The sequence below is a fragment of the Cetorhinus maximus genome, chromosome 17 (assembly GCF_964194155.1).
Source record: "Cetorhinus maximus chromosome 17, sCetMax3.hap1.1, whole genome shotgun sequence".
NCBI classification, from domain to species: Eukaryota; Metazoa; Chordata; class Chondrichthyes; order Lamniformes; family Cetorhinidae; genus Cetorhinus; species Cetorhinus maximus.
Window position 1 is genome coordinate 9449144 of NC_135895.1, and position 25043 is coordinate 9474186.

Below are 25043 nucleotides of genomic sequence, written 5' to 3' on the forward strand. Positions count from 1 at the left end.
CCAACTTATATTCGCTCCCAAAGCACAAGATGGGCATCCAGAAGCAGAATGGACAAAGTAGATCACAAAGAAGACCTTTGAAGAGGCCCATGCATTTATAACAACTGCTCAGGTGGGTGGGTGGGAAGCAGCGATGGAAGTGGTCATGTCCACATCCTTACCCACTTCCAGGGAACAAACAGAAAAAGATTTGAGAAGCTCCAGAGATTCGAGCTGACTGCATGATAAATCGATAGGCTACGCCTGCTGCCTGATATTTTATTGAGCAGCAAAAAGATCACTGATGCGTAATGCCTGCAGAGATGGTCACGAGTGGCGGTATTAGGAATAAATGGTTTGAAATTGCTCTGCCTTCTGGTTGAAAAGAAAGCTTAATAAAGAAGGAGTTTTTGACGTGACAACCCGGGTGAGGTGGCACCATCTAAGCAATATCTTGTCACCCAACTGAGGACGGTTGCCATAACAACGGTGAGACTGCAAGGACAACTCGGGCCATCTTCAGCCTCACTGCCCTTTATCATCAATACAACAGAATTCAGAACAGCAGAGTTGAAGTGAAATGAAAAAAAAAACGTGACATTTAAGGATTAAACGATCCTGAGTGTTTTAAGTCAGTCATCGGGACGGAATCTAATAGGCATGAGTGCTATTGGCTTTAAGTTCCTGAAAGTACAGCCTGCTCCATGGCCCTGAAATGGAGGGACCCCCTCGGTGGCACCGGACATCCCTGCATCTCAGGCACAGCTGCTGGAGGGTTGACCCCTCTGATCACCGGGGCTCGCCTCCGTGGCTTCAGCACATTTGAAAAGAAAATTAACCCACCCTTCCAGGGCATCTCAACATGGAGGTGCCCTCTCCTTCTTCCCGCAGCCTCAGCAGTTGACCACCTCACTGGGTGGCGCTGCTGAGGATGTTGAGCTCCAGCCCTCTGATTGGGCCGGGAGCTCTGAGAGGCAGGCTGGGCCTACCTGAGTGGGACTGTGGTCCCGCTGGCAGCCTCTCAATTGGTTGCCACTGGTAAAATCGCCCGCTGTCCCACCCGCCACCACGCGCACTCTTGGGATCTGCTTTTAACCCTGGCGGTGGAAATTCCTCACTTGAGGTAAAATTCGGCCCAGTGCGCCGTTGACCCTGGGCTTTGTCGCAACTGAGACCAGTTCCATTCTTATCTGACCTCCATTCCCAACAGGGCAGAGATCAGCAGCAGGCAAACCCTGGCTGATTTTTTTTTCCCTAGAGCTCTATGCTGAGTTACATTGTATTTACTGCACAGAAGAATGTTGACCCTCCTGATTTATGGTTTATGCTCCACATGAACCTCCTCCCATCCTTCATCATATAATTCCGTCAACATACTACTTCCATTCTTTCCTCTAACACGTCTTTATCTAGCTTTGCCCTTAAATGATCCTTTGCTATTCACTACTCCATGTGGTAACATTTGCTTTTCATTCATTCAACGTGAGCATCACTGGCTAGGCCAACATTTTTTTTGCCCATCCTTAATTGCCATGGTGGGAATTGAATTCAGATCCCCAGAGCATTAACACTGGATCTCTGGATTACCAGTGCAGTGACGATACCACTACAGCACTGTGCTCCACATTTTCAAAGCTCTCTGTGTAAGACGTTTCTCTTGAATTCCATTTTGGATTTATTAGTGACTGGATCTCCCCAACAAGTGGAAACACCTTCACTATGTCTACCTGACAACTGTTTCATAATCTTAAAGACATCTATCAGGTCACCCTTCAGTCTTCTTTTTTTTCAGGGAAAAGAGCCCTGGCCTGTCCAATTTTTTCCTGGTAAGTATAACCTCTTGGTGTCATTCTTGTATAACTTTTTTGCACCTTCTCCAGTGTCACTATATCCGTTTTATAATATGGAAACTGAAACTGTTCACAGCGCTCTCAAGGTGGTCTAATCAAGGTTATATTCAAGTTTAGCATAAACTTCTCTGTCTTTCGATTCTATTCCTCTAGAACGGAACCCCAGTGAAGATGTTTCCACTTGTGGGGGAGATCAAAACTAGGGGCCATAAATGTAAGAAAGTCACTAATCAATCGAAAAGGGAATTCAAGAGAAACTTCTTACCCAGGGAGTGATGAGAACATGGAACACATTACCACATGGAGTAGTTGAGGTGAATACCATAGATATATGTAAGGGGGAAGCTAGATAAACCCATTTTTTAATGGCCTTTGTAATTACTTCTGGTGATGTGTACCCCTCAGATCCCTCTGTTCTTCTAACTCATTCAGACCCTTATTTTCCAAGGGGATACAGGAATACCCCACTCTAAGTGGTACATACTTTCCTGGAAAGCACTACATTAATCGAAATTACATATATTGAAGCAAGTTTTCCAATTTAAATGTATGTAATATCAGGAGATGCATTCCCATCCCAAGATTTATAGCCCCAATGAGGAACATACACAAGTACACGTTATTTATCAGCCAAAAATAAGAAACCACAATGTAAATAAATCTTCTACATTCCCAGTGATGTGACAAAGAACCAAAGAGAACAGGTTTTATTGCTGAAAAGAGAAACATGTTGCTGAAGCTTGTCATCTTGCACTCATCAGGACAAATGCAAGAATGCCAAATTTCAAACGATCACAACAATTTATACCACAGGAGAAAATGGTGCTGATTGGTTGGCAAGTCAACTTTGATTGTCCAGGACGTTGCCATGGAGAAAGCAACGAGGGGCTATAGGCTCCCCAAGCTCCTCGGTCATTCAAAAATGGCGCAAGGCTTGCACTCATAGGCTCATAGATGTTTACTGCACAGAAGGAGGCCATTCGGCCAATCATGTCCATTCCCACCACCCTCTGGGTGAAAAAAAATTCTCCTCAACTCCCCTCTTAGCCTTCTACCTCTTACCTTAAATCTACGCCTCCTGGTTATTGACCCCTCTACTAATGGAAAAAGTGTCCTCCTATCCACCCTATCTATGCCCCTCATAATCTTATACACTTCTATCAGGTCTTCTCTCAACCTTCGCTGCTCCAAGGAAAACAACCCCAGTTTATCCAATCTTTCCTCATAGCTCAGACCCTCCAGCCCAGGCAGCATCCTGGTAAATCTCCTCTGCTTCCTCTCCAGTGCAATCACATCTTTCCTATAATGTGGTGACCAGAACTGCACACAGTGCTCCAGTTGTGGCCTAACCAGCATTTTATACAGTTCCAGCATAACCTCTCTGCTCTTGAATTCTAAGCCTCGGCTAATAAAGGTAAGTATCCCAAATGCCTTCTTAACCACCTTATCAACCTGCCCTGCTACCTTCAGGGATCTATTGGATATGCACACCAAGGTCTCTCTGATCTTTAGTACTTTCCAGGGTCCTACCATTCATAGTGTAATCCCTTGCCTTGTTAGCCCTCCACAAGTGTATTACCTCACACTTTTCCAGGTTGAATTCCATTTGCCAGTACTCTGCCCACCTGACCAATCCATTGATATCCTCCTGGAGCTTACGGCTATCCTCCTCACTATTTACCACCCTACCAATTTTTGTGTCATCCGCGAACTTCTTGATCACACCCCGTACGTTTAAGTCCAAATCATTTATGTACACCACAAACAGCAAGGGCCCCAGCACTGAGCCCTGTGGAACCCCACTGGAAACAGACTTTCAGTCACAGAAACATCCCTCTACCATCACCCTCTGCTTCCTGCCTCTCAGCCAATTTTGGATCCGTCGTGCTGCTTTGCCTTGGATCCCATGGGCTCTTACTTTCTTGACCAGTCTGCCATGAGGGACCTTATCTAAAGCCTTGTTAAAGTCAATGTAGATCACATCAAATGCATTACCTTCATCCACACTCCTAGTTACCTCCTCAAAAAATTCGATCAAATTTGTCAAACACGACCTTCCCTTAACAAATCCATGCTGACTGTCCCTGATTTATCCTTGTCTCTCCAAGTGCAGATATATTCTGTCCCTCAGAATTCTTTCTATTAACTTCCCTACCACCGAGGTTAGACTGCCTGGCCTGTAATTTCCTGGTCTATCCCTTCCTCCCTTTTTTAATAATGGGACAACGTTAGCAGTCCTCCAGTCCTCTGGCACCTCACCTGTGGCCAGAGAGGAGTAGAATATTACCACCAGGGCCCATGATATTTCTTCCCTTGCCTCCCTCAACAGCTTGAGATACATCTCATCTGGGCCTGCAGATTTATCCACTTCTAAGGCTGCTAAACCCATTAGTACCTCTTCTCTCTCTATGTTAATTTCCTCTAACATTTCACAGTCCTCCACCCTGATGTCTATACCTTCATCATCCTTTTCCATTGTGAAGACCGACGCAAAGTATTCATTGAGGACTGCACCCATGTCTTCCGGGTCGACACACTCTGACCTAATTGGCCCTACTCTTTAACAAAAACAGAATTACCTGGAAAAACTCAGCAGGTCTGGCAGCATCAGCGGAGAAGAAAAGAGTTGACGTTTCGAGTCCTCATGACCCTTCAGCAGAATATTATTGTTTTGGCCCTACTCTTTCCCTAGTTATTTTCTTGCTCTTTATATATTTAAAAATAAACCTTTGGGTTTTCCTTTATTCTACCAACCGATGCTTTCTCAGACACTCTCTAAGCTTTCCTAATTTCCTTTTTAAGTTCCTTTCTGCACTTTTTATGCTTCTCTAGGGACTCTGCCGTACTGAGCCCTCATTATCTGCCATAAGCTTCTCTTTTTTTCTTAATCCCAACCTTTATGTCCCTTGACATCCAGGGTTCTCTGGACTTGATTCCCCCCCTTTGTCTTTATGGGAATATATTCGCCCTTTACTCTCATATTTCCTTCTTGAATACCTCCCACTGCTCTGACACAGTTTTATCTGCAAGTAGCTGCTCCCAGTCCACTTGGGTCAAATCGTATCTCATCTTAGTAAAATTAGCCTTAAATTCCTTTTGTTTATAGAGAGTGGCTCCCTGTGCCTGAATGAATGTCATACAAACATACGTATTAGGAGCAGGAGTAGGCCACTCGGCCCCTCGAGCCTGCTCCGCCATTCAACAAGACCAGGGCTGATCTGATTGTAACCCTCAACTCCACATTTTGCCCACCCACCATAACCTCTGACTCCCTTGTTGGTCAAGAATCTATCTGTCTCTGCTGCAAAAATGTTCATTGACCCTGTTGACTTTGTTCAAAAACAGAACAAGTTTTGTTTTCCCCAACTGCTCTATAACAAGGCAAGGTTGGCACCCAACACCCACCCCCAATCCTTTCATCTCCTGGTAGCAGACGTCTGTTCCATAACTGAATAGCTTCTCGTCCTCGGTTCTCTTCTTCCTGCAGATCCAGTAATCGCTCTCCAGGCGATGGGAGTGCTGGAGGCATTAAGCACTTCAGCAAGCCCCAGGATATCCAGAATGCAGTGCTGGTGCTCGACGTTGGAGCTGTCAGGCTCCTAGTCAACTTCCTGGGGCTCTACTCTGCGCTCCAGAGGTGTGCAAGATGTGTGAGTGGCCGTGGGCCACTACACTGCCAGTGTCGCCGTTGCCGTGGAACATACAGAGCCACAACACGCACATTAAGCACGCCCATAATGTGGCCACAAGCGAATGACCAACGGAAAAAACCAACGACACCATTCCAAGGAGTTTTGAGGATGGGGGAACGGGGGGCAGGGGGTAGGGGGTAGTGGGGGATAGAACAAAACCTAAGCTGAAAGTTCTAGAGAATGGGGAAACAGCCCTTTCATTATTTCACCAGCCAGCAACTATGCAGGTGGTTACAAAAGCTTTTGCACCCAGTTCCCAACTACTTAATAATAGTGCATGTAGCACGTACAAATAAGTGGGTAGTAATTTTTTTCAACTCCTTGATAACAAAGCTACATTATCGAAAGTACTTAGAATGAGGTGTATGTGGCATCCTTATCTGTCCTACCAAAATGTGTTACGTTGCATTTATCTACATTGACGTTCACTTGCAAAATACACTCCTCCCATTCTTCAAGTTTAGTAAAGCTTCCTGTATTTTGTCGAAGTCCTCCTAAATTGGGTCATTGGTAAATTTTGAAACTACGCTTCCTATCCATTTACGTGAATGGTGAATAATAGTGGTCCCAGAATCGATCCCTGTGGAACACAACAGTCTGAGTACTGACCTTGAACTCCTGCTCTCTGCTTTCAGTTTTGCAGCCAGTTTACTGTTCATTCTGCCACTTCTTCCTAGAATTCACATGTTCCGACATTAGCCATGAGTGTACTATTTGGTATCTTATTGAAGCCTTGCTGGAAATCCAAATATTTCATGTCAATTTCATTACCCCTGTCTATCCTTTCAGTTACTCCTTCAAAGAATTCAACAAGGTTGGCCCAGCATAACTTTCCCTCTTGAAATCTGTGCTGACAATTCTATTACATCTTTGAGTCACGATTCTATTTTCTTTCCTAATGCTGATGTTAAGCTAATTGGTCTGTAGTTCCCTGGACTTGTTCTGTCTTCCTTTTTATATATAGGAACCACATTAGCTGTCCACCAGTCCTCTGACACCATTTCCTTTTCCAATGAATTTTTATATATATGTAATTGTCTCTCTGCTATCTCTTCCCTAACTTCCATTAATATTTAGGGATGCAATCCTCTCCAAGTTTGATTAGTTTATCAATTACCTCCCCCTTTCTAGCTTAAATGCCTTTATATCTTTTTTGAGCACTCCTTTGAATGTCACGTCCAGCGCGTTTGCCTTGCTATTTACCGGGGAGACTTGATAATTATTTAAGATACAAACAGAAAATGCTGTAAACATTCAATAGGTGAGGCAGCATGTGCGGCGAGGGAAACAGAGTTAATGTTTCAGATTGATGACCTTTTGCCAGAACTGAAAAAATGTCACAAAGCAGGCAGCTGAAAACTAGCACCCTCAGCAAGATCACCAGACCTGTGATTCCAAAGGCACAAACACCAATATGATGGGCACTTTGTAAGTCAAGGCGGGGTGGGGGTGTGTGTGTGGAGGAATAAAAAGCACCTGGGCAAAAAGAGTGGCTGAATGTTTCTCAAAAGAAGGTAGAAAACAGAATCTGACACTTTCACCTGTTCAAAAGGGAATCTACCACTGATGCTGAGAAAACCCCCATATTTTCCTTTAGAACCGTCAACATCTATTACATGAGCTGAAACATTCATCATCTGCAGTATTTGCTGTTTTGTTGTGCATGGTTTTCATCTCTGGTCCATTTTGCTGTCGCACACTTTCTCTCATAATCAATATTTTTTCATTTACAGAACTTGGCAGCTGTAAGATACCCAAGAACATATTGTGTTTGAACACACACCAGACTAGATACAGATATCATGTGAGGAGGGGACAGTAAATCATAAGTTAGAGGACAAAAAAAGGGCCTCCAGATGAAAGAAAAGCCGTTCAAGAAATAAAGGCATGAAAAAAAAACCAACGTGGCATCCAACAGGGACTTCGTTGAATCAAAGTTTCAGCTACTTCCTCCAGTGTATTGCATGTTTGAACTTTAGTATCAGACACATTTTAAGGAACATTACTTTGCCAGAGAACACTTCTCGCCTGTTGTGAAGTTAACTGACTTGGCACCAACCAGCAATTGGACTAAAGAGCTCCGCAACCAGATGGGTAAGCCGTGGCTCAGTTGGTAGGACTCTCGCCAGAGTATGAAGGTCATGGGTTCAAATCCCACGTCTGAGACTTGAGCATCAAAGCAAGGCTTGGCTCTCCAGCAATGTTCCCTCTAAGCTGTGTGACTGTGCAGCAATGAAGCTCCCCCACAGGCTGCATACAAGTCTGCCCCTTTAAATTGCCATGTATGTATGGTCATGCAAAAAAATTTAAAGGGGCCCCTGCACTTGAATAAATCGTCTATGCTGCCCAAAAAAAAATCGAGGGAACATTGCACTCGGTGCAGTAATAGATTGAGTGAATGAGTGAAATTACAGCAAATGGATTTCAATTAAGAGGCAAATCTGGATGAAGAAAGAATAGAACGGGGCACTTCCTAAATGGCGAACAGCTCAATTGGAAGTCCAAAGAGACATGGGGATGGGAGTCCAGATACAGAGATCATTTAAGAGTCATGAACCAGCACAGAAAATAATCAAAAAAGCTAATGGAATGCTGGCTTTGTATCTCGAGGAATAGAATACAAGTGGGCAGGCGTCAGGTTTCCGCTATGGTTGGACCACACCTGGGGGACTGCAAGCTGGATTGGACACCACGTTTTAAGGAATTATCCCTTGGGATTGAAGGGAGCGCAGTGTAGATTTACCAGAATGATACCTGGACTCCAAAGATTAAATTACTGGGAGAGATTACACAAATTAAGATTGTATTTTATGGAATTTAGAAGATTAAGGGTGACTGATTGAAATTTTCAAGATATTCGAAAGTGAAAAGACAGGGTAGATAGAAAGAAACTATTTCCACTGGTTGAGGAGTTCAGGTGGAGGGGGCATAGTCTAAAAATTAGAGCCTATCCATTCAGCAGTGAAATTAGGAATCACTTCTACATGCAAAGCGGTAGAAGTTTGGAACATTTCTGCAAGTGAAAATTGATGCTAGATCAATTGTTAACTTTGAATCTGAAATTGATAGATTTTGTCAACCAAAAGCAATAAGGGATATGGGGCAAAGGTGAGCATGTGGAGTCAGGCCACAGATTAGCCATTGTTTAGCGGAACAGACTCAAGTGGTGAGTGGCCTCCTCCTGTTCCTAAATCTTACTGAGGGAGTGCTGCACTGTTAGAGGTGCCATCTTTTGTGTGAGATGTTAAACCTCTCCTGAAATTATTAACCTAATTAACCTGAGTGCAGAATCCACGGGAACTGTTGAGGTTAAAGGTGTTGTGTTTGATTGAATTACTGGAATGGTTGCTCACAATCAATGATTCCCATGTGGAATAGCCAGTTGATAACCATGTGGTCTGAAACTTGGGGAAGATTACTCACCCGAAGAGAGGAATTTGGAGCAGAATCTCAGGCAGGCTGCCCACCGCACCCCTTCCCCCATAAGTGATGCTGAGGTTCACCGCCTTCCCGCACAGAATCGGAACGGCTGTGGAATCCAGTTCACCCAGTCATGAATAACACGCTGTTTCCCACGGCTGGAGAGTCTAGAATTAGGGGTAGAATTTTTCCCTCGTCAGACGGGCACAGGCCCGACCTGAACAGGAGGAAAGTAGTGTGCGATGATGTCAGGCAAGCCTCCCGACGTCATCACACGCATGCACGATATTTCGGTCAGCGGTAAGAGGCCTGTTAAGCCCATTCATTAATTAATTGGGCGAATCGGCCCAAGCGGCCTTTGGATTTTCGAGGAAACCTCATCCATGTTTCCGATGTTGATTAAAGATAAAATAAACCATTTAGAACTCATTTTCAACACGTACCTGCTCAGGTGTCAGGCTCACCTCAGTGGACGTGTTTTCTTTTTTCTTGAAGACTTTATTTTTAACGTGAAAGACCTTCAGCTCCCTGAGGAAGTTCTGTGCCTTCAGAGAGCTTTCACTGAGCGCATCCACGCTCGCCCTCCTCCCGCCACCCGCCACCCCGGCAGCGCTGAGAATATCAGTGCGTGTTTCCCACTGGGCTGGCCATTAACTGATCGGCCAGCGTGAAATCGCGGGGTCGGGGCCTGATCACGGGCGGGCGGTCCGTTGCGCGGCCACTCTCCCAGGCCTGCCCGCCCACCACCTCGCCCGCCCGACGAGGTGAAAACTCTGCCCTGGGAGTCACAGCCTCAGGACGAGGGGTCGGGAGAAAGGGCTTCACTCAGATTTGTGAAGCTTTGAGTTCTGTCCCTGTGGGCTATGGATGTTCATTGAGTGCATTCAAGGCAGGGATGGATAGATTTTCGGACACGAAGGTAACAACAGGGATATTGGGATAGTTCTCAAAAGTAAAGTGAGTAAAGATCAGGCATTATCTCACTGAGTTCAACGGGCCACATGGCCTACTAATGCTGCTATTTTTTAATGACAAGACCTACATAAAGTTGACGTACTCCAGGGCGAGTGTTGCACACGAACACAATGTCATAGCGTGGAGTGTTGTCACGGGCAACAACAAAAAAACCTCCCTTTCGGACACCTCCTGTATGGTTAGTTGAGATTGCACGGTGACCTCAGCTGCGCTTTCATTTGCTGCCAATGCCGCTTGCTGGGACGTACTTTGGTCGTGGGCTGTTTCACGTGTGCAATTCGTGGGGTGGAAGTGGTCGCAGGCTGCCTGGAAATGGTTTTGGAGGGTTACATAGAAATTATAGCTCAGAAACAGAAACAGTTCAGCCCAACCGATTAACGTAACCGTTCACGTTCCAAACAAGCCTCCTCCCACCCTACATCCTCTAGACCTAGCTGACAGCATCCAGTATCGATTTGGAAGAATTAAATCGGATTGTCTACCTTGTTGGGTTTTTTTTTCAATGCGAGAGAGCTGCTGTGACTTTCAGCCATTGGCAGAAAATAGGCAGCAATGAATGGCCTCCACCCATCGGACAGTTAGCTGTAGTTAGCCGACCTGCAGTTAGCCAACTTGCAATGTCCCAGAGGGATGAGGCTGCAGGGAAGGGAGGGTTATAGGGTCTCCCTAATATATGTGGAAGGGAAGGAGAAAATTGACTATACTGAACTAAGGCAAGGAGGTTCTCTAAGAGTTGAGAGAGATAGAGAGAGGAGGGGCAAAACACCACTGCTGTTGACCAATATTATTCCCAGTCATTATTACATACACTCTAATTGATATACGTAACTGCTTTTGGAGATTTATCTGGAAGCAACTGACAATCCTATTACTTATTGCTTACCCATATCCTCACAAACGAGCACTAAAACCAGAATGTCTGGTCATGGTCACATTGCTGCTTGTGGGACCTTGCTGTATGTGGGCAAACTGGTTGCCGCGTTTCCTGCGTAACAACAGTGGCTGTACTTCAAGAGCCATCTCAGTGGCTGTAAAGCACTTTGGGACAGCCGAGGTCGCACGCGGCGCCATATAAATGCGGGTACTTTCTTTTTTCACTGGTCCCACAGTTTTTTGATCCACTACCTGATCCATTTTACACGTTGGCTCCCTCTTCGTGTCAAGAGCTTCCGGACGCGCATCTTCCCTCACCCTTCGGCACTTTGCTTGCAGGGATCCAACACTCTCGTGCACCTTTGACAAGCTCAAACACGTTTGAGATGAGAGAGGGTCTGAACGTATATTCACACACGCGCGCAGACTTGAAAAGGGAAATTCTGCAGAGCTATCAAGAAAGTGCAGGATTAATTGGATGGCTCTTTTTGAAAGATTAAGCACAGATATGATGGACCAAATGCCTTCCTCCTGTGCTGTTAAGATTCTGTGATTTGACAAAAGCTAGTAACCGCACTAAACGTGCACCAAAGCATCAGCAAAATGGAGAAGCCTGAACTGCGACCCAGATTTGAAAAACATTTATGCAACGTGATAGCCACTTTTCATATTCCCTTTGGATTTTCTTTTTAAGCAGTTTCGTACAAAATGCCCATAGTAATAGGATGCAATTCGACTGTCAGACAGCAGTTTCATGTCGAGTCATTAATTATCCTTCATTCTGACAGCAATTCCACTGACACTAACAAGGCTGGTGAAGCAAAGTGTAGTTAGTCATGAGCTAGGAATGAATATGAATAACCGACCTTTTCTGAATAAACATAACTCTAAACAGTTATACCCCATTACTAAGGTAACCAATATGATACCTTCTACTGAGTGTACATAATTCAAACATCTTGCTGCCTCAATGTTTGCTCAGAAATGAAATCTAACATGTGCAGCCGTCTGCTATTTACCAAGAACGAGCAGAAAAGAGTGAATAGAACTGGTTACCTTATTCAGACACACAAAAGGAGCGCAGATTGCCCTGTTGTTTAATTTATTGCCGTCTTTTGTTATTTTACGACATACACAGCAAGCAAATAATAACCACCTTGTTTAAATACTCTCTGCTCAGAGTGATGACAGTGGCCTGATCTGCTTAGATGAGTGTGTCGCTTAACCAATACAAAACTTGGGAAGGGTTCCAATAGCTGGCTGTCAGGGGAAAGAGAGAGAGAGAGAGCGAGAGAGAGAGAGAGAGAGAGAGAGAGACGGCGCTGAGATAGAGAGAGGGAAAGAGGAGAAAGAAGGAAAGAGAAAGAAATAAGAAAGAAAGAGAAATAAGGAAAGTAAAAAGAAATAGGGCAGAGTTTTATGTCCTGCGGGCGGGTGCGCACCCGAACTGATCGAGCGTAAAATGATGTCGGGTGAGTGTCCCAATGTCATCGTGCACCCACGCGATATTTCGGTCGGCGGGCACGCGCGAGAGTTGGCAGCATGCCTGTCGACAATTAAGAGGCCGATTAAGGCCATTACGGTATTCGTTAAGGCAGATTTTTCGCTGCCCGTCCAACCTTACGGTTGGCGGGTGGGCAAATCGGCCCAGGCGGCCTTGACATTTTTGAGGAAACCTCATCCACGGGCGGGGCTGAGGTTTCCGACATTAATTGGAAAAAAAATTTAAAACGTTCTGACATCATTTTTGTTCTGTTTATGTTCGTGTGAGGGAATCCTGCGTGGGGGGGACATGTCTATCAGATTTTCAGAATCTTTATTTTTGTTTTTAAAACCCTTCAGCTTCCCGAGGCAGCTTTCAGCTCCCCCCATGCCCCGCGCTGACTCCCTGCGCTCACCCTCCTCTCGCGCGTTTCACATTGGCAGCCCGTTAATTGGCCAGTCAGCGTGAAATCGCGGTCGGAGGGCCGATCGCGGGCTGCAGAGACCATTCCCCGGCCCCTCCCGGGCCCGCCTGATGACCCGGGACATTCTGCCCATGAAGAAGGGGGGAAGAAAAAGGAGGGAAGAGAAAGAGTACGGGAAAGAGGGAAAGAGAAAGAAAGGCAAAACGGAAAAGGGGAAGGAAGAAAAGGAGAAAGAGAAAGAAAGAAAGCGGGAAAAAAAGGACTTGCTTTTATATAGCGCCTTTCCCAGCCTCCAGGCACATTCGAAAGCACTTTACAATCGATGAAGTACTTTTTAAATGAAATCACCATTGTGATGTCAGAAGAAGGGCAGCCAATTTGTACATCGCAAGCTCCCACAGACAGTCATGTGATTTAGGACTGAGATGAGGAGAAATTACTTCACTCAAAGGGTCATGAATCTTTGGAACTCTCTACCCCAGAGGGTAGGGGAAGCTCCATCAGTGACTATACTTAAGGCTGGGTTGGACACAGTTTTGGTCTCTCAGGGAATCAAGGGATATGAGGAGTGGACGAGGAAGTGGAGTTCAAGCTCAAGGTCAGCCATGGTCGTATTGAATGGCAGAGCAGGCTCGATGGGCCGAATGGTCTACTCCTGCTTCTATTTCTTGTGTTCTTGAGAGGCTCGTGCACTCCAACGATCCCTTGAACAATGCCATCGGGAATTCCTTGCTCCTGGTTAGGCCACTCATGGTGACAAGGGTTGGTGGGGGGTGGTGGTGGGGGAGGTGCCAGATAAAGTGCAGTCCAAAAAATCCTCAAGAGCAGAACCGGCAAAGTAAGGCCGCGCGTCTCACCGACTGTGAAGGTGGAAGAAGGCTGCAGTGGCAAGATGGGCCTGGTCATCGTGGTTTGACATGTCAAAGAAATCTGAGCATCAAGATCCTGTGGACAATGATGGCATCCCAAGGTCCCCACGTTAAACAAAGCCCGACGCAGGCTTCTACCAGGGTCCATTTGCCAAGTCCTGTGGTGATGGAGAATTGGCAATGGGGGCAGGGCATTGAACCTGGGAGACCCTAGTCAAGAATCTACACAAGGCAACAGGTGCATGAAGGTCATTGGACATCTGTGTAGGGAAGAGACGAGCAGTAAAGAGCTGCATCTGCATCTGATCTCAATGCCTCGGCTTATTAAAGGAAGAAAGACAGAATTTGGATTCCTTATTGCTAAGCAGCACGCCCCCAGTGGAAAACACGTATGGCTGTACATTGGATGAGGTTATAGTTGACCTGACGCCCATCTCCTCCCCCAGCCTTACCTCCAAACTCGATCGTAAATAATGAACGGTGGTGATATATGAATAAAGGTGGAGACCACCCATGGATCGGCAAGGAGTCAACACTTGCGGCAAAGGAGGGAGGGGAGAAAAGGGAGAAGGAGAGAAAAGAGAAAAAAAAAAATTCTGGTGCGTTCTTTGAACAGCAAGCTGATTAATGGTTTGGAATGGTGGTGCTGCATATTCTCAATCTGTTACAAAGCTCACTACGCAAGCAGGCTTACCTCCTCCGGGTTAGTGACCTCAAGATTGTCTGAGCTCTCAGACAGCAAACCAACAACACATGAGAGTGGTTAACTATAAAAGCAAGCGAAACGCTGCAAAAATAATTCCCCATTCAGCCTCTCCTAGCCAATCTGTTTCGGATTAGAACCCATCACGAGGGTTACCTCTGTTCCTTGTTTTGTGTTTTTTAAGGACACCAACAGTGAAAATGTCCACTTTACAGAGGGCATTTTTCTGTCCTGGTACATCATACCCGCACACAGATGCCAGCTCAAACCAACCAACCCAAGTTTGAATTGTACGCCAATGTATCTTCTTTACGGACTTTCTTTAACACGTGCCAATAGAGCCACATCAACGACTCCAATTGATTAACAGTTATTATACAACCTCCCTCAGGAAAAAAAAACAGTCTCCGTCTCCCCAGTATTAAACTATCAAGCAGAAGCTTAAAGAAGAATTCAAGTCTTCCACCTCTCCCTCTCGTGAATCTTACTGAACTGACCCCGCACCACCAGCACATCAACATTCTCCTGTGGAATACCTGACACGTATTAACAAACAACTGCACTAAGACGTGTAGGATATATACTGTGAAATGAGGTTGTCTCATAAGACAGATGTTTCAAATGTTTTCTCGGAGTACTGCTGGCTAACTTATCCATTCAGTTCTGGCTGAGTTCCACTCTTTCAATTCTCAGTTGACATCTCAAATGTTGAGCAGAACATATTTACCTATCATCTTGTTTTTATGCTTTACAGTGACTAATTTCAAAAGGTATAATCCACACCCACACAGTGTTAGTGAGAGGAGTGCTGCAGGGCATTCAATGTACAAATATATATATATATCTGTAGACATTCCATAATTTATACTCGCGAACCAATCTGATTAATGCACATTCTCAAGCTATTCAGTGGAGATAATGCTCCCCCACTGAATTCAACACAAATACGTCTGGTTTTCCTATTAAAAGAAAGAGCTTCTCATTTTGTGTGTTAGTTTTCTCTCGTTCGATTCAGGCTCCTGCCGGGTTTTACGGTCCTCCCAGATCCTTTGGCGCTTTGCGTCGAGTGGACCAACTTCACATGCGAGTCGAGGCGTCGAAAGCGAGACGTTTCACTTCTGTGGCCATCTGCACGTCTCGGGGAAGTTGCACTGGCGCTCTTCTGACTGTTATATTTTCTTCTGTACGTTCATGGGATGTGGGTGTCGCTGACCAGGCCAAAAGTTATTGTCCATCCCTCATTGCCCTTGAGGAAGCGGAGGTGAGCCATTTTCCTGATCATCCTGAGTGGCTTGTTTGGTTACCTCATAGGGTAGTCAAAAGTCAATCACATAGCTGTGGGTCTGGAATCACGTGTAGGCCAGACTGGGTGAGGACGCCAGATTTCTTTCTCTAGAAGACATCGGGTGGAGTTTTATGAGCCCTCCCGCCGGGGGAATTTTCCAGTCCCCCCAGAGTCAATGGACTTATGAACAGCTCACTGCATTTTCCAGCCCCATCCCTCAACGCCATCCAGGACAAAGCAGCCTGCTTGATTGGCATCCCATCCACCACCTTAAACATTCAATGCCTCCACCACCGATGCAGGGCAGCAACTCACCAAGGCTCCTTCGACAGCAACTTCCAAACCTGCCACCTCTACCACCCTGAAGGACAAGGGCAGCAGATGCATGGGAACGCCACCACCTGCAAGTTCCCCTCCAAGCCGCTCACTCTCCTGACTTGGAAATACATTGCGGTTCCTTCCTGGGTCAAAATCCTGGAACTTCCTCCCTGACAGCGCTATGGGTGTAACCACACCAGATGGACTGCAGTGGTTCAAGAAGGCAGCTCACCGCCACCTTCTCAAGGGCAATTAGGGATGGGCAATAAATGCTGGCGTTGTCAGCGGCACTCATATCCATGAGCCAATTAAAAAAAAGGGTACCAAAATGCTGAAGTGGAAAATCCTAACCAGAGCACTGGCAGAATGTCCGAGCATATGCAGGTGGTGGGGAGGCGGAGGGGGGGTGTCAGGTGGAACACTAGAAACAGTCCATGTCCAAGTGATCTGCGCTGGATTTTATGCACTACACGAGCCTTCTCCTACCTCACCTCGTCTCGTCTCATTCGCTGAACACATCCTCTTCTTCCTTGCTTGCTCATGAACTCAAAAGGTTGCCTCTGGTGTCATGTCATGTGACAGGAAATCAAGATTACACTACAGATGCCCCGACACACACTAAGCATTTGCCCTTAGTCCTGTTCGCCCATCGTCCCTGCGCTTGCTGACGTATCATAGCTTCCACCCCAGCGATGCCTCGATTTTAAAATTCTCACCTGTGTTTAAAACGCTCCATGGCCTCATCCCCACTTTATCTCTGTAACCTTCTGCACTCCTCCCTGTCTATTCCTGATTTTAAACATTCCACCACAGGTGCAATGGGCTCTAAGCTCTGGAATTCCCTCCCTAAACCTTGCCACCTCTCTACCTCTCTCTCCTCTTCTAAGACGCTCCTTAAGACTGACCTCTTTGACCAAGCTTTTGGTCATCTGCCCTCATATTTCCTTTTGAGGCTCCGGTCAAACTTTGGTTGATAAATCTCCTGTGAAGCGCATTCGCTATGCTAAAAGTGCTTGATTAAATGCAAGTTGTTGTAAAGAAAGATGGAATTGTGACAGCACGATCACATATTGCAATCTAACAAAGCATTTTATTGACCGCGTTGGTGGACTACTCGATGGTCAAGTCTGGTCTGCCTTCGCCACACATGGAACCCAGTCAGGGATCGCTGAATAGCTATCGAGCTTCCTGGCCCAGTTTCAGACTCCTAAAATAGGGATCAGAGAGAAGCTTTCCAGATTCTTTCACAGCCCTGCCTCCACCCCACCCCCCCGCACCCCACCTCCAAACAAACCCCTGAGATTAGAATGGCTTTTTAAAAAAAAAAAATCGTTTTGCTTCTCATCCAGCAGATCACAGGGCTTCTGGGTGGGGTTGAGTCTGTAAGACGCTACACAAGGCATTGTAGTTGCGTAGGGTAGGTTTGGTGGACCAGAGACCCTTTCACTGTCTGCCATTGACTATTTCACTGTCTGCCATTGACTATATGTGCATGAGAAAGGGAACATTAGCTCAAGTTCACAAGGGGTGAAATATTGCAGCTCCCCATCCCCTAAGATCCTTTCATCTACCCCCCACCCCCCCCACAATCATTGGTTGCAGCTGCAAACAGCTAACTCGGTATGGACTGGGAATTAACTACAGGACCTCCTGACGTGGGTGACTCAGCTAACTCCCAGCTGAGGCTCAGTGAGTAGCATCTTCACCTCTGAGTGAGCAGGTGCGGATTCAAGTTCCACTCCAGGACTTAAGCACAAAAATCTAGGTCGACATGCCGAGGGAGTGCTTCACTGTTGGGGATACTGCCCTTTGGACGGGACATGAAGCTAAGGCCTCCTCAGTCCTCCAGGTGTAGGGAAAAGATCCCAGGAAACTATTTCGAAGAAGAGCAGGGGTGTTATCCCTGGCCAATATTTATCCCTCAATCAACACCCCTAAACCAGATTGTTACATTGTTATTCATGGGAACTTGCCGTGTGCAAATTGGCTGCTGTGTTTGCTGTATTACAACAGTGACTACGCTACAGAAGTGCTTACATACATATGTACATCCTCTATCAGCTGGAAAATGCTTTGGGACATCCTGTGGTTGTGAAAGGCGCTATAGAAATGAAAGCTTTTTTTGAACGCCTGAGCCATGAAGGGGAGTGAGAAACCAAGGACATTCTTTTTTTAATTTAAGGGACAGCCTGATCATTTTGCTTGAGGTATTTGCACCAGCTCCCCATTCTCATTTCTGAACCATTCCATTTTCGACACACTCGGAGAGGGTATCGATCAATAGTCAGTTTGAACAACGCCTCACAATGGATTTTCTGCACTGCCTGAATAGCAATGAGTGCTCTTTCCAGAGACAAAGCACCACGCCAATTAACAAGCACTTCCCTGCTCCGACCCCCAGCCTAGACCATCGAGTCTGATCCATGCTAGGAGCAAACTAATGAACTTGAAGACTGGAGGCAGCCGCGATGGCTGTAAAGTTTGCTGGAGCACAGCTATGAAATATTGATGTCCTTCCAAGGACCGGAAAATATTGATGAAAAAAAAAAAGAAAGACTTGCATTTATTTAGTGCTCTTCACAACCACTGGATGTCCCAAAGCGCTTTATAGCCAGTGAAGTTCTTGTCGAAGTTCAGTCACTGTTGTAATGTAGGAAATGTGGCAGCCTACGTGCAGAAGACAAACACCCAGCAATGTGATGACAATCAAATAATCTGATTTTCGCGAATGATTTTTTTGTTGACTGAGGGAATAATTATTGGCCAGAACACCGGGGATAACTCCTCTGCTCTTCTCGAAATAGCGCCATGGAATGTTTTACAGATCTACCCAAACAGGCTGATTGGGCTTTGGTTTAACGTCTGATCCAAAACATAGCACCTCCGACAGTGCAGTGCTCCCTGCAGACTGCACTGGAGTCAATAATTTACAAACCCCGTCATGAGCTGTGGTTATTACAGCCCAATGTTTGTCTGGAGGAACAAATGTAAAAGGGATTCAGAAATGAGGTTATAACGAGCAGTGAGAGTGAGGTCTTGATAATGGACTGGGGTGTGAAACAGGCAGGTCAAATGAGGCTCACTGACTCAAAGCAGGTAAGATGAATCATCCCAGTCTACATGCACTGAAAGACATGGAAAACCAAAACCGTAGGCTGGATTTTACAGGTTCAAGCGGGATATGGGAGGCGGAATGGGAAGTGAGTGGTCCGCTCACTCCCTCCCCACCATCAGTAAAAGGGAGGCAGTGACGGTGGTATTGTCACTGGACTAGTATTCCAGAGACCCAGGGTAATGCTCTGGGCACCTGGGTTTGAACACCACCATAGCAGCTGGTGAAATTTGAATTCAATAAAAATATGGAATTAAAAGTCTGATGATGATGACCATGAAACCATTGTCGTAAAAACCCACCTGGTTCACTAATATCCTTTAGGGAAGGAAATCTCCTGTTCTGGCCTACATGTGACTCCAGGCCCACAGCAATGGGGTTGACTCATAAATGCCCTCTGAGCAAAGGCAATTATGGATGGGCAATAAATGCTGGCCAAGCCAGCGAAGCTGAATTTAAAAAAGCATGGCAAGCCAAGTGTTGGGCACACAATTAGCAGCTTCCTAGTTTTACATTGGGAAGTGGGGGGTGGGGGACTTCATGCCCAACCGGGTGTCTAGGCTGGGACATCTGGCGGGAGAGAAGTGGAAGTCAGTCACGGCCACCAATTTAAAGGCCCCGATCTCTCACTCTCTCCTTATTTGTTATGGCAGCCTAAAAACTGTAAAGAAATAAAGCTGAATTACATCCAAACACTGCCATCTTCGCCAGCAGAAGCTACTGCTCCCTGCCACCACGGTCCCATTGGCAGGCCTTTCCTTCTGCCCTTGCCTCATACCTGGCATAAATGACTCCCCAACTCCTCCCCGTCCGAGGCCCAATAAATGCAGTGGGCAAAGAAAAATTGCCAACAGTTGGCTCTTTAAGAAGCTCAATAGCTTGTTAATTGGCTGTGCCAAAATGACAGGTGGGCCACCAATTTCGGCATCCGCTCACCTTCCGTATTATCGGAGCCTGGTGGCATGGCGTCAGATTGCCAACCGGACATCATCACGCCATATTTTACAGAAGCGCCCGGGGTGGTGGCATGCCTGATGTACGTCCGTAAAATCCAGTCCCATTATAGTAACGCGATGTCTCAGCCTATGTCACTCTGTCACTGAGCCACAGCGGTAAGAGGTGCCAGGCTCGATTCCTGCAGCCACTTCCCTAATCCTAACCACACCTCCCACACCTCCCCTTCCCATGGTGAGCTAGCTGATCCCTCAGTCGGGAAGGCCACAATCAGTCTTTTTAAAAAATTCTTTGACAGGATAGGGAAGGCCAATATTTGGTCGCCCATCCCTGATTGCCCTTGAGAAGGTGGTGGTGAGCTGCCTTCTTGAATCACTGCAGTCCATGTGGTGTAGGTACACCCACAATGCTGTTAGGAAGGATGTTCCAGGATTTTGACCCAACGACAGTGAAGGAACAGTGATATAGTTCCAAGCCAGGAATGTGAGTGACTTGGAGGGGAACTTGCAGGTGGTGGTGTTCCCATGCATCTGCTGCCCTTGTCCTTCTAGGTGGTAGAGGTCGTGGGTTAGGAAGGTGTTGTTGAAGGAGACTTGGTGAGTTGCTGCAATGCGTCTTGTAGAGTCGTGAGTCTTTGGAACTCTCTTCCTCAAAAGGTGGTGGAAGCAGAGCCTTTGAATATTTTTAAAGCAGAGGTAGATAGATTCTTGTTAAGCAAGGGAGTGGAAGGTTATCGGGGCCAGGCAGGAATGTGGAGTTGAGGTTGCAGTTAGACCAGCCATGTTCTTACTGAATGGCGTAGCAGGCTCGAGTGGCTGAAGGCCTACTCCTGCACCTAATTCGTACAGTCATATGTTCATATGATGGGCATGCAGAGTACAAGACAACTGCAAGCTGCTGCCTTATGGAGACAGAAATGCCTTGGTCCAATCAGAAGAGTTAGTTTGCAGCTGAGGTTTAGAGAGCTACACCCATTGCCTTTACTGCTTATTAAACCCTGAATTATTAGTCAAAGTCTTAAATGGACACCAAATGGTGGTGGGGGCTGCGGGGGTGGTATTGGGGCTGGTGGAGGGAAAGGATTCTTGTTGCCTCCTCACAGTCAGTCCACTTGTACATTTCAATGGCACCAAGACCTGGAGAACTGTAGATCAGTACATGCACGTTTCCTGGGGAATAGATCAAAATGCTCTCTTAGACTTTGTATTTTTAACAACAGAATGCGAGTTACGCGGAGAGACTAGACGGACGGTCGTTGTTCAAAGTTGTGAAGGGTTTTGATAGAATAAGTCAGGAGGAGTGGTTTGCTCTGGCAGAAGGGCTGGTAGTCCGCAAAACCGCATCCACCACCCTTTCAGGCAGTGCATTCTAAAGGGTAATAGCTCATTACACAATAAATGCTATCATCTCCTCTCTGGCACTTTTGCCAACCCTTAATCTTCTCAATTATAGGGAACAGAAGCCACAACGTCTTTAATCAATCTCTCTAACTGTAATCCCCCACCCTGGTAATATGTTGGGGAATCTATGGAGGACTTCTTCTGTGGTGTTTTATATTTTTCTTATAATGGGATTCCCAAAACCCAATACAGAACCCCCACAGATTGCTCTCAGGTCCTTGTAGAAATTTAACATTGCTTTCGAGGCCTAGAGAAACAAAGCCTAACTCAATCCTTCCTTTCACCAGACTGTTTCCAGTGACGGCAGGATTGTCGTATGAGGAGAGATTGGGCTGACTAGACCTGCACTCACTGGAGTTTAGAAGAATGAGAGGAGGTCTCATTGGCACATGACAGGGATGGACCGACTGGATTCAGGGATGATGTTTCCTCAGGCTGGGGGTGGGGGCACCTAGAAGAAGGGGTCACAATCTCAGGATGTGGGGTAGGCCATTTAGGACTGAGATGAGGAGAAACCTCTTTAGTCAGAAGCTGGTGAACCTGTGGAATTGTCTACCACAGGAGGCTGTGGAGGCCAAGTCACTGAATATATTTAAGCAGAAATAGATAGATTTCTGGAATCTAAAGGCATCAAAGGGTATGGGGAGAGAGCGGGAGTATGGCGTTGAGACAGAGGGTCAGCCATGATCATATTGAATGGCGGAGTAGGCCCGAAGTGGCGAATGACCTACTCCTGCTCCTATTTTCTACGTTTCTATGTTTCTTTAATCTTCGGGATATTGGCTAGAATCTTCCAGCCCCTCCCACCAGGTGGGATCTTCCAGTCCCGCGGAAGTCGAGGGCCTTTTGAACGGCTCGGCGCATTTTCCGGGCTCACCCCTGCTGCTCCGGGGCCGGAAAATTCCAGCCTCTGCTTCCGTTTCTCGGATCTCATTGTGAGTAAAATGGCCGCCACATTTGCCTTCAAAACAACAGTAATTACATTTGTAAACTAATCGATGGGCTATGAAGTGCTTTGGGATTTACTGAGGATGTGAAAGATGCAACTTCATTATATGTGTCTATTAAATATTTAATAAAGAGAACAACCATAATGGACTGGTTCTCACTTTCTTAGATACCCCACCACTAGTAATTTTGGCTGTAAAGGAAGGCTGAAGGAGGCTTTTCATATGGGATGGGAAATAAACAAATGCACAAAACTTTTCACAATTTTTACAATGCATGTTCATTCCTAGTGGATTTACCAATTCATATGGGTATAGTGCAAAACTGATTGTTGACTCCTACTTCAGACAGACACATGCAAAAAATACAAATGCATGTTTTACTTTAGTTAAAAGGAGGCTGGCTTAGCCTCCACCCCAGCGTGCACAAGCTCCTTCTCTGTCCTGAAATATGAGTACGTGTGAAAATGAGAGAGTGAGGGACTATGGGCTGAATTTTTATCAAGTCGGGATGACTCAGGAGCCCTATGAAAATGGCGGACGGGTCCTGATTCTTGGATTCCTGACCCATTCTTGGGCTGTCTGATTTACGTGAGTGCCTTTAAAAGGTGCGGGCTAGCATGGGACAAGTGCCCACACTCAACACTCCCACCCTGGCCGGCTCCATTGCAAGGATAGGCACGACCTACTCCTCCACAATTTTCATGCAGTCGAGCCAGATTTTCAAGAGTTGTGGCTCGCAGCCCTTCAGAGAAGTCATGAACCGTGGTCTGCATGAGGAGACCTTTTAAAAGGTCCTCCTCTTGGCCCATATGCCAGGGTAAGGCCCCCCAACCTCATGGTCCCTCATACCCCCAATGCCAAACTATGCCCCTCCACCCACCCCATGGTCCCTCATACCCGTGCCAAGCTATGGTACTCCACCCACCCCCTCAAGCCCTCGTACCTCCTATGCCAAGCTATGGCGCATCCAAGCCCATTGGCACACTCTACACTGTACAGAACCAATTAACTCTATAGTGATGGTAGGATGTATACAAAAAACTTTTTAAAAAAGTCATTCATTCATTACTTTCCACTATATTCAAAAAAAGTTATTTTACTACAAGGCAATAAAAGTATCAATCATTTAGACCCTTTAAAGTATCAATAACATAATCCACAAGACCTGGAAACCACTTAACCTTGTGTAAATCAACATCATGAAATTGAGTGTAGAGATCAGAGACCCAGAGCTGTCAATCAAGCAATGTTTTCCCTGGGACGCAGTTGTTTCAACAAGAGTAATGGATGTCTGAGTCTCTATGTATGCAGGTCAGATGCTGGGAATTCTGCTACGAGTAACTCACCTCCTGACTCCCCAATGCCTGTCCACCACCTACAAGGCACAAGTCAGGAGTGGGATAGAGTACTTTCCACTTGGCTAGATGATTGAAGCTCCAACAACACTTAAGAAGCTTGACATCATCCAGGACAAAGCAGTCCACTTGATTGTCACCCATCCACCATCTTCAATATTCACTTCCTCCACCACCAACGCACAGTGGCAGCAGTGTTTACCACCTACAAACTGCATTGCAGCAACTCATCAAAGCTCCTACGACAGCACTTTTCAAACCTGTGACCTCTACCACCTCAAAGGGCAGTGCAGCAGATGCATGGAAACACCACCACCTGCAAATTCCCCTCCAAATCACACACCATCCTGACTTGGAACTATATCGCCGTTCTCTCACTGTCGCTGGATCAAAACCCTTGAACTCCCTCTCTAACAACACTACAACACATGGACTGCAGCAGTTCAAGAAGGCAGCTCGCCATCACCTTCTCAAGGGCAATTATGGATGAGCAATAAACACTGGCCTGGTCCGATGCCCATATGCAGTGAAAGAATATAAAAGTTGCCTATTCTAAGCAATAACAACATGAAATTCTAACAATATTTCATTTCCCAAGAAAAATTGAAATTGGAAATAGTCCTTGCCCACCTGGGGTGTCTAGGTTCTCTGGCTGAAGGCACATTATTACTAGCAACTGCTTCTGATTCAGCAGGTTTTCTCTCCAGAACATCATTGCAGGGATTCAGGTTAACAACCCAATGAAGTGCTGAGAAATGCTGTCCAACATTCCATCCTTTGATTGAGACATTTACATTAGCCTGAACAGGGTTTAAAGATCTCATTATCACTGTGCACAGAAGTACGTAGTGTCCTGACCAATAGTCTCCTTCAACCACCACCACCAAAGACAGATCACCTAGCTTATTGTCTCGTTGCTGCTTGAGGCATTTTCCTGTGTGTAAAATGGCCACTGTATTTACCAATTTAATAAGAGTTACTAGATTTCAAATTAACTTATTGCAATAAAATCCTTTGAGATGTTTCAGAGACAAATTGCTACATGAGTAAAAGCCCTTCTTAGGTATACATAGATGAAAAACATACATTCTTATATGAGTAAGAAGATCGGAGGATTGTTTTCAACATGGCGAATTAATTCAGAAGTAAAATACATCCTGCCTGATGTATTTGTTATGTACAAGCTCGCATTAGCACCCGATGAGCACGATTTCATTTCCACTTGTGACTGTGTGCACAAGCCAGGGAAGCATATGGTCTTTAAGTCAACAAAAAGCGCACGCACACACATGCATAGCCGCATGCACACATACCCACACAAGCATATGCACGCACACGTGCACATGCATGCCACCGCGCACATGCACAGCCACATGCACACACACACACGCATATGCACAC

General features: G+C 46.0%; 1 protein-coding gene across 4 annotated transcripts in view; it reads right to left on the minus strand.

The window, feature by feature from the left end:
• Positions 1-25043, minus strand: part of adgrl2a (adhesion G protein-coupled receptor L2a) — an 865273-nt gene that overhangs the window by 459347 nt on the left and 380883 nt on the right. The window contains exon 1 of one of the 4 annotated variants that reach the window (XM_078560691.1): positions 6131-6151. The exons of the other annotated variants lie outside the window; for them this stretch is intronic. The gene's annotated coding sequence lies outside the window, so the exon portion shown is untranslated. Of the gene's footprint in view, positions 1-6130; positions 6152-25043 lie in introns of those variants that run through there. 4 annotated transcript variants of the gene reach the window in all.